The sequence below is a fragment of the Ixodes scapularis genome, unplaced genomic scaffold, assembly GCF_016920785.2.
Source record: "Ixodes scapularis isolate PalLabHiFi unplaced genomic scaffold, ASM1692078v2 PGA_scaffold47__10_contigs__length_4178495, whole genome shotgun sequence".
Lineage (NCBI taxonomy): Eukaryota > Metazoa > Arthropoda > Arachnida > Ixodida > Ixodidae > Ixodes > Ixodes scapularis.
Window position 1 is genome coordinate 3,772,981 of NW_024609876.1, and position 9,903 is coordinate 3,782,883.

Below are 9,903 nucleotides of genomic sequence, written 5' to 3' on the forward strand. Positions count from 1 at the left end.
GCCATGAGAAAATAGGACTAACAGTAAAGTCCTGTTCACACATACATCACAACACTGAAAAGACGCAGATGCAGCGCTGATACTGTGCGGAGTTGTCTGTTTACCGGTGATGCATCCGTATTGTATCACAGCATGTAGGCCATAAGTGGAGTGCACCACTGTGGAACCATATCGGCCATAAGTAACGTGCAAATCTGAGCTGCATCAGCGCCGTTTCCCAGCGCCGATTTGGCGCTGCTCTGTGTTTGTGAACCGGCCTTAAATAAGGGTGCCACAGAAACGTTTTTATTTTTTGCGGTACTTTTAATGTTAGTAATGATTCTGATGTTATCAAGCTCCAGCCAGACATTAAACTTATTCTTCATTTGTGTGAAACTTGGCATATGGAGCTTAACACAACTAAGTGTAAGGTAATGAGAGTGTCGCTTAATCATTCAGTTTCTCCCTATTACTGTCTTAACAATGTTCCTTTACTTTCTGTGTCGTCTTACAAGCACGTGGGCGTAGAGATAACATCTGATCTTTCTGGGGAAATACATACATATTGGCTACGATATTAGTAATACTAATCGCATGCTTGGCTATTTACAACGTAATTTTTCTTTAGCTTCCTCCTCTTTGAAATTAACTCTTCATAAAACACTTGTACGCTCAAAGCTTGAATACGCGTCGTCTATTTGGAACCCGAGAGTTTTAAATTCGGTCAGCTTCCTAGAAGCTGTTCAGAATCGTTCCGCTCGTTTTACCCTCAGTGATTATCAACGCACTGCAAGTGTCACCTCTATGGAATCTATCTTATCTTGGCCTAGTCTTGCCTCACGCCGAAAGGTAGCCCGCTTGTGTCTCTTCCATGAAATATTTCCCACAAACTCATTCTTCAGTCAACGTCTCCTTCACCACCTTTCTACGTCCTTATCCAGTCTTAATCATTCTCAAAAAGTAGCTGTACCACTATGTAGCACGAACACCTTTCAATAATCTTTCATTCCCAAAACTTCTTCGGATTTTAACCGCCTCCCACCTCCATCGCAATAATCCAGGTGGATGATTTGTTTAAAGCTGCTGTTACTAATTTATATTGTTCATAACTAATATGTGCTTTGCCTTTAAGTTATTCATTGTATAAATTTTTTTTGTTTACTGCAAGCCACTCTCCTCTGTAGTGCCGTTGGCCCTGAGGGTATTAAAATAAAAGAATAAATAAATAGTTCAACCTACATCACATTTTTCTTTCAACTTGTATTCTTCCACGCGTCATACATTGGTTTACTGCGGTGCTCAGAAAAAGCGGTGGGGCGGCCATATATTTATCGGCATGTTTATTTATTAGAGAGCAGCTAAAGTGGTTTTGAAGTTGATTAAAAACACTTCATTCCTTTTAATCGGAGTTCAAGCGTCACAAATATCACGAAAGGAGGCTATTTCATGCCCGTATTTCTTGAAAAGATGCCTTTAAAGTTCCGTTGAAACAACTCCCCTCCGCGGCAAAGGGAGAGTGAAAGAAGAAGGGAAAACATGACGTCACGAAATGTTCCTTGCGCGTGCTCCAGCGTCGTGCGTCGTCGATACTGAGCTAGATTGTGATTCATGCTTCTGAAAGATGCAAGCTGAACATAGAAATATACACGAAGAGAGAGAGAGAAAAGAGGGGACAAACACACTAGCCATGTTTACATGAATCCGACTTAGTCGCATCGAATCCAGTTGTCGCATTCAATACGGTCATGTAAACGGCACAATGCGCTAGGAAATCGCATCGCATTCAAGTCGCTAGACAGAGGTGGATCGAGACGACGTTTACATGGACAGCGATGCGTCCATGTAAACGGAGGACGGATCGCATTTTGGAACGGAGAGGATTATGGGAAGGCGCTCACTGCGGGACTTCCGTTTGCTGCAGGATTAACGTGGAACATGGCGGCGTCCGAGAGCGGTCTGGCGTCTTCCCGCGTCGTGTTGTCACACGAAGCAACGCGAACTTCTCTGGCGATTCTAAGCGAGCTCAATGTCGCGGAGCTACTTGACTCGCGGCGGCAGCGAAATCAAGCCGTCTTTCGGAGTGTTGACGAGGCAATGGAGCAGCTGGGGGTTCCATTGGACATGGCAGCAACTTCGAACCCACTGGAAGAACCTCAAAGGAAAGTACAATAAGGTGGGTTTTGAGTATATTTTCTTTGGAATTGACCATTATTCATTAAGTCATTCGTTTTTGTTCAGGAGAGCCACATCGCCGCTTAAAAGTACCGCTAAGCTGATTTCTCGTTTTCATCATGAAATGCGTGTGAAACGGCACCGAGTCCTGCAACCGCGTTCGCGAGGGCTTCGCGATTGTGGCTAGGGCGTACGGACACCTCTGTGTCGTCACAGCTCGAGAAGCCCAGTTCATTTATGCGCTTATGGAACTGTGCAATACTGTCCCTCCATATCTAAACATGTGGCACTTTCCTTTATCGTGTGCCTAAAAATGGGATTTATGTGTGCATGAGGAAAGGGACGCCGCATCAACCTGGCCGTGGTACGAAGAAATGAACGCCCTGCTTGCTCACCGCCCGATGACCCAGGCAAGAGAGTACGGTGTGGACAGCGAGGCAGACGAGGACTGGGGTGGCGCACAGTAGGTGAGAAACGCAGTACAAAAATTTATGTTCATTGGAGACTGCCTAGCATGTGACCATTTTCAGTTTATTAATTGCTGGAAATATATTTTTATGCAACTAAAAAATACACGAATTTCTTGCTCCTCGAACCACCAAGAGTGCAAAAGTTGAGCATGATGACAATAATATATTTTTTTCTCCTCCAGTTGCAGAGGACATTGAGCTGGGAGACGACTTACAAGACTCTTTACCAGGCATCTCATCGTGTAAGTTAATGTTTTGGTCCCATGAGTATAGAAAAGCTCTCGTGATCCACGCTTCCCTTATGGCTGCAAGTTAAAATGTGTGGGTGACAGGGGATCCAAAGCGTTGGACCAGGTGGCCCGCATGCCAAATCGTCCATAGTCATTTCCACCGTGATGGGGCCAAGTGCAATTAGCCACGTGAGCGGCGCTCCGCCGCTGATAAAAGGCAGTCGCAGCGTATGCATGGGGGTTCTTAGGATCGCGTCGCGGGCAATAACGGAATAAATGACTGTGTTGTTGAACCGGTGTGTTTTGTCATTCTCAAAGACGGGTAGTAGCGAGAGAATCCCTACAGATTGAAAATGTTAACCTTTTTAAAAGGTTTAGTGAGATCCATTTATATAATATTGATTGTTTTTACACTTTGTTTTGTGCTCATTTGCAGCAACCAATGCCAGATCATCTGAACCACAACCAAAGCGTCCGAAACGTGGCAAGAACACCGATCCCGGAGAGCTTGTAGCAGAGCAGCAGAGGCTTAGCGCTGAATTACTTAAAGGGGCCCTCCAACAGTATTTGAGCGTCGACTTTTTTTGCGGTTTCTACACGCTAGTGGTCCCGGAAACCCCGTGGACAACGAAAGAGTTTGAAAATATTAGCGCATCATATTTTAATTTGACAACTCGGAAACACCTCCTCCGATGGTGGCGCCGCAAGGTGCCGAATGCGCGCGCATAACGGCGCTCCCTTTCACTATACGTCACATTCTCTGCGTTTCGTGATTGGCGAGAGCCGTCCCAGGAATTTTGAAGCGAAATAAAGTATATCACACGTTAACCGTCATTATTTCTCTAACAAGTCATTTTTATAGAGCTAATAAAGTTGCAAAGTAAAGTTCAAAAAGGGCGAAAACAACGCCTTGTCGCTCATGCGCGCCTCCCAGCGGCATCCGCGACGTACCATCACGAGCAGACGACAAGTGATCCGTGTAGTCAACGCGCATCGTATTTTCACTTGTGTGCCCCCGGTCCCGGTCAACTAAAATCAATAAGAGGAGCCAGGGGAACCCTTATTTTCTTTTAATGCTGTGACAGACTTTTCACTGTTCGAGTGAAGTGCGGCGACGGGATCCAGCTTTTGCCCAACGGGACCGCTCACCAGTTTGTAGCTCCTACTCGCCGAGGTGGCTCCGGTGGCGGAGTTGCGGGGACGAGTCTTCCGCGGCAGTCGAAGCGGACTCAGGCAGAGACGCGTCGCGGCGCATGCGTGGAGTGTCCTCGTACGGCGCGACGCCCAGCTCCGCACTCAAACTCCGATAAGCCCGGTAAAATCATCAATGATGGCAACCCGATCCCAAAGCTACGATGGTTGCAGCTAGGCCTAATGGCCGACGAGCCGACCGGGCCGACGCTTTGCTCCAATCGCCCGGGCCGATGCTTTGCTCCCATTGGCCAACCGCTTTGCTCCAATCGCTAAACTGTTTCATTTTACGTCATGAAGCGCAATGTTTTGCTTATTTAAAGTTGTTTTCTGCAATATTTAGTTTTATAATAACTCACAAAATATTGCGAATTTCAGAAATATTTTTTTTCCTCGGTGTTCCTGCTTTCATGGAGCTCCGTTTCAGCGCCAACTTCAAACCGGTCAAAAAAGTGTTGGTGGGCCCCTTTAAGGAAAACTCAGAGGTACTATTTCCACAGAAAAAGGAGCTGCTAGAAATTGACAAAACAAAAACAAAAAAAAAACATTCAAGAAATAATAACAGGCATTACCACCTCGTTCCTCCAAGGCACACAGGCAATGATGTCAGACCTGCTAACTCAGGGGAGTTCCTTTCATTTTCCCCATCTGCAGCCTGTCTTCCCGGCAAGCGTTCACTCCCGAAGTGAGGCAAATGTACCTCCCCCCCCCCCCGGTCAAGCTAACTTCGTGTCCCCTGGTCAGGCCAATGCTTCCTCAGGTCAGGCCGATGTGTTGCTCCCAAGTTAGCCGCAGCGAGGTGCCTATTGTCGGTTACAAGCCAAGAGGTAAAAGAAGCTCCTCCCACAAGCGTGAGGCGCCCGTTTCAAACCTCTCCGCCCACGCGCCCGTACTGTCACATTTTTGTCCTCAATTTTTCCCCGCGCAGCCTCAGACTGGAACGGCCTTTCCCGCAACATCGCTGCCGTCACCTACCCATCAAACTTCATTGACAATGTAGCAACTCATATCTCTCTCTGAATATTTATGGCACCCAAGAACTAATCCATGTGTACCCACCCCTTATGTAGTACCCCCTGAGGGGGGGGGGGGGGGGGTCTTTAAGGTAATAAAGTGAAGTGAAGTGAAGAAAGAAGAGTTCACTGGAAACGCTCCTTGTTCCGCTTCAATGGATTCCAAATTGTCTCCTCCCACTTTTTAAGAAAGCAACATTTGTATTCATTGGAGGGGGAACCGAGCCCCCGAAAGCAGCTTTTGTATGCATCGGAGGGGGAAGCTAATCCCCGAAAGTTGTATTTGTTTCCATCGGAAGGGGAAAACTCTAGTCTCCGTCTCATGGCTTCCACAATGCCAAGTCAAAGTCGCAAGATAAAGCAAATATGTACAAAATGCAAGACCCTCCTTGCGCGTTGGCCGCGACGTCACGGAAACGATGGGTCGCTATTGGATACGGAAGTGGCGGAGGGATATATGATTCCCTTTGAGGGGCATTCGCCGCTACCTTCTTAACCTATAATCGACTATAAGTATTCCTCGACAGGTGGAACGGTTTGATCTGGTGTCGATATCTTTTACTTTTTGTACTTTCATACTTTATTTAGAACTAGCTGGTAGTACAATGGTGCAAGTCAAGTAGATCAGTCAACCTTTGAAGGAATCGCTTTAACGAGATTTGCAAGTTACTGCAGAAATGTCCCACAAATGTGTGGCCATACCCTGTTGGGGGTTAAGAAAATTTGACAAGTGTCTCCGGCGAAGTCCTCCACTCTTTTCACTTCGGCAGAGTAAATGCTGGAAAGCAGGCAAGCGAGCGAACACACTCGCCTCATTTGCAGCATTTACTGTGCTAAAGTGGAAAGAGTGGAGGATTATCCTGGGCCCGTTTTCTCGAACGCGAACCGTGGGTTAAAGTTAACTCTTGTCCCTAGAAGAGGGAATTCTAGATCACGTGACTGGGAGAGCAGGGGCGCCGAGGGAAAAGCAGTACCTACAAGCAAAATGGCCGCGACGCCGCTTAAGAAGGGCTAATAGTTCTTGGTTCGGCTGAACATTCATTTCGATCCAGCTGTTATATTAATGACGCACCATCAACCTATTAGCACGTCAAGCAAAGCGGTAGTTCAGATGGACTACTAAACTAACCGACGGCAGCATTCCGCGAACGCATTACTCTTCAGCAGTCCGAGATCCAAAACATATGACGGTACATAAGCCTTGCAAGTGTTTTTATGGTGAGTAAAAAAATGTTTTGCGAACGAGTGTTGGTATATATTTATACTAACACGTTTAATTTGTTACACTATACACGCCAACTCGTGAGCAGCGACTACTTTGCGAAGAAAGGGGGTTATCCTCGATAAAGTCTTCGTTCCGGGTGAACAGCTGGGACATTCTACTGTTTTTTTGTTCGCAGTGCGCCGACAGTATGCCGACAGCATCGAGATTTCTACATATCCCCGGTGGCCAGCGATTCAACGGTGACGAGAAGCTTAGCTCCTCGTCAAAAAGGTGGATCGGTTGGGCAAAAGGAAAAGGGGGCGAACAGTTGAGATCAGCAGGAATCGTGCGTCGCAAGGAACAAAAACGAGACTACAGCACCGGCGTTGCCAGACTGGAAGGCACACGGGAAAGTTATGCGTTGTTTATGGCGAAACATATTGAACGAAATGTTTCTTACATTTTCGAATATTCGTCGGCCAACTCTAGCATAGTAGCTAAAATTTTTTCGTACCATCTGAAGCAAATAAATTGGTCTTCAATTACAACATTACTATATCTTGACTTAAAATACCATACTAGATCGATAACAACCAGCAGAAAAAAAGGATAAACAAAATGACTGGCTTGTTTCACCGATAGATGGCGCATCTTACTGCCCAATCAAAAATAATTATTGTTGTTGTATATCCAGCCATTTATTACAGTACCTAGGTACTTTTTCCTTCCTAGGCACCGTGGTTTACCAAAATGGGTTTACCATCGCTTCGAAAAAACCGGCCCTGGAGGCACTTGTCACGCTTTTCTTAACCTTCAACAGGGTGTAGCCACACATTTATGGAAAATTTGTACGGTAACTGGCAAGCCTCGTTACATCTTTGCAATATTGTTACACGGTGTAGATAAGAAATATAGCCGGTGCAGTTTGACTGCTAGCCTGTGCCTTTAACATGCATCATACAGTAGTGATACACTACCACACGCCAGTACACTTCTTGTCCAGATCGAAACAGGCAGGGGTGGGTATTAAACTCAGGATCCCTGGGTTCTGTAGCACGAGCCTTTGCTACACTCGCTCCGATCTGTGGTACAATAACAGACTTGGTCACCAATCTCCCGCTGACTCGACCGTCGTTTTCCTTTTTAACGAAATGAATTGACACAAAGGAAGGAAGAAACAAAGGGACATTATTTCTGTTTTGTGTATTCTAAAACTATTTCGGGGTTTGTAAATCTCCGGTTTCATGTAAAGTTATGGGCACGAAAAGGTTAATGCGGTTCATCCTGCGGGCGAACAAACTGTTTGACTTGCGCAGTGTATCCAAAATACGAAATGCATAAATCGCAAGCGGCAGACGAGGATACAAAGAAGACAAAACAGTGCTGTACTCGCAAGTGGCGTTTTAATAAAAAAATCAAGAGAAGTGCTGTCCTGCCTTCATGTCCTCGTCTATCTCTTGCGCTTTATATATTTAGTATGATAAACCAGCTAGCCTAGCTTAATATTTAGTGTATTGAAAGGTCTGCGTTTTCAAATGCAAGTGCTGAATTTTATTGCTTTCATTATTTACAGTACAAATTTACCTTACCTGTGTGCCTTTACAGTTTCTTATAAGTCATTTTAACAAACATCAGTGGTTTACTAAACTTGTTCTTTGGAGAGTTGCCCTTCTGTGATAAAAAGCGTCTTGTCAGGGTTGCCCATCTGTGGTAGAAAATGTTCTTTGCAGAGTTGCCCTCAACTAGCACACAGAAAGGTCTGTGTTTAGAAATGCAAGCGCTGAATTTTATTGCTTTCATCATTTACAGTACGTTATTACGAAACCAGTGCATTTACAGTGCCATATAACTCATTTTAACACTTGGGAGAGTTGCCCTTCTGTGATAAGTATTCTTGGCAGAGTTGCCCTTCTCCGATAAGTATTCTTGGCAGAGTTGCCCTTCTGTGATAAGTATTCTTGGCAGAGTTGCCCTTCTGTGATAAAAAAAATATTGTATTGTTTGCACTATTACCTGTAACAGTGCAAAAATGGTTAATATATTTTTTTTAAACTGGATACCAACATAATAAGTGCCAGTCACATAGTCAGACTTTTAAATATGCTTCAGCTGACAAGCGTCATTTATCAGGAAGCAGAACACAATGGAAACTCTTATGTCAACTAGTCTCTCAAGAAGTCTCACACTTCACAAACAGCGTTAGCATCGCGAAGACTACTGGCGGGCTCCTGATAAGGGTACTGCTCTCAATCTCTCACAGCCGCAATCCACGCATCCCTAACACCTTCCTACCTCTGTTCACAAAAGTTGTGCAGAATGCATGCCGCTGCAATAACAGTGGGCATAAACTTGTAGTTAATGTCCACCCGATTCAATGTCACGCGGCACCGTGCCTTGAGCCTTCCAAAAGCAGGTTCCACTACCTTGCGTCCGGCGCTGTGGTACAGATTGAACAATTCTTCTTTGGTAAGTCCTTTTGCACGTGTTGTCTGTTGTCCTGTTTGTGTCTGTCCGTTGTTTGTCCCTCTGTCCCTCCTTCGGTCACTTGACCAGGTATAGCCTTTCAAAATCCATGGCAGCCGGGGATAGGCAGTGTCACCGAGCAGCATGAATGGAATTGGACGTCCACGAAATGTTATTTCCTCCCTTGGCAGAAGTTCTTCGCTCCTAAGGTGTACCGTGGACAGCCTTACAACTGAAGCATCATGTGCACTTCCAGGAACATTGCATGTGATGCTGCGGAATATGAAAATTACAAATATCGTGACTAATGCTGTGTCATTGCACATCTAACACCTCTGGAAAATGGACATGCGAGGGTGACCAGTAGTGGGTGTGTTTAGTCTTTTCTTGTGCCTTGGTTACTTTGGACACAATAATCTGCTGTTTCAAAACAGGCTGATCATGCTTCTGGAAACAAGACAGGTACAATACCATATTCGCCCACTAGATTGTTCGAGGAACCGGAAGCTGCATGCTCGGGCCAGTCAAGTGTCATTTCGACATGATTAAACCCTTTCTGCGTACACATGTGCAAAGATTTAGGTTGGGTCAAAGCCTGCCACTTACGTTTTCCGGTGAGCTGTAGAAGAACTTGCAGTATGGCTAGTTGGTGAACGTTATGAAGCATGGTGTAAGGCGCAAACACAATGGACACTAGGCAAACGTCACGCACACGTGCCTGTGTGTGTGTCTTCCTTGTGTCTGTGGTTTTTGCGCCTTGCATTCCGGTGAGGATGTAGCTTGAACCGCTCTGTCAGCTTAGTGGTCAATGGAGTAAGCACTCGCTAGGTTACAGCAACTTTTTATAGAAATCGTGCTGCAAATGTGAAAAAAACCCTGAAATCAACTTACTGGACACAATCATCCGCTCTAGCTTGAGCGTTAAAGGCAGTCCACAGCTCTCTGCTGACGAAATCTCGATATTCCTCCTTGGGTGCCAGGATTGGGACATGAGTGCCATCAATGGCTCCAAAAATTTGTGGAAGGTGGCACCTCCCTTCAAAATTTCGGGAAATGTTTTCTGCTTCTTTTGTCGAAGACAGTCGTATGTATTCCCGCGGGTAATACTTCACGGTGGTGCGGCAGAACAGGCAGACGCATTTCCTTACGGTGCTCTTGTGAACACCGAACTGATTTACTAC

At 45.6% G+C, this 9,903-nt stretch overlaps 2 pseudogenes; one reads left to right on the top strand and one right to left on the bottom strand.

Annotated features, from left to right (window-relative positions):
- The first annotated feature begins 1,953 nt into the window (after positions 1–1,953).
- Positions 1,954–4,767, top strand: LOC120837866 (annotated as a pseudogene).
- A 3,672-nt stretch (positions 4,768–8,439) lies between these two features.
- Positions 8,440–9,048, bottom strand: LOC120837867 (annotated as a pseudogene).
- Positions 9,049–9,903: the final 855 nt, after the last annotated feature.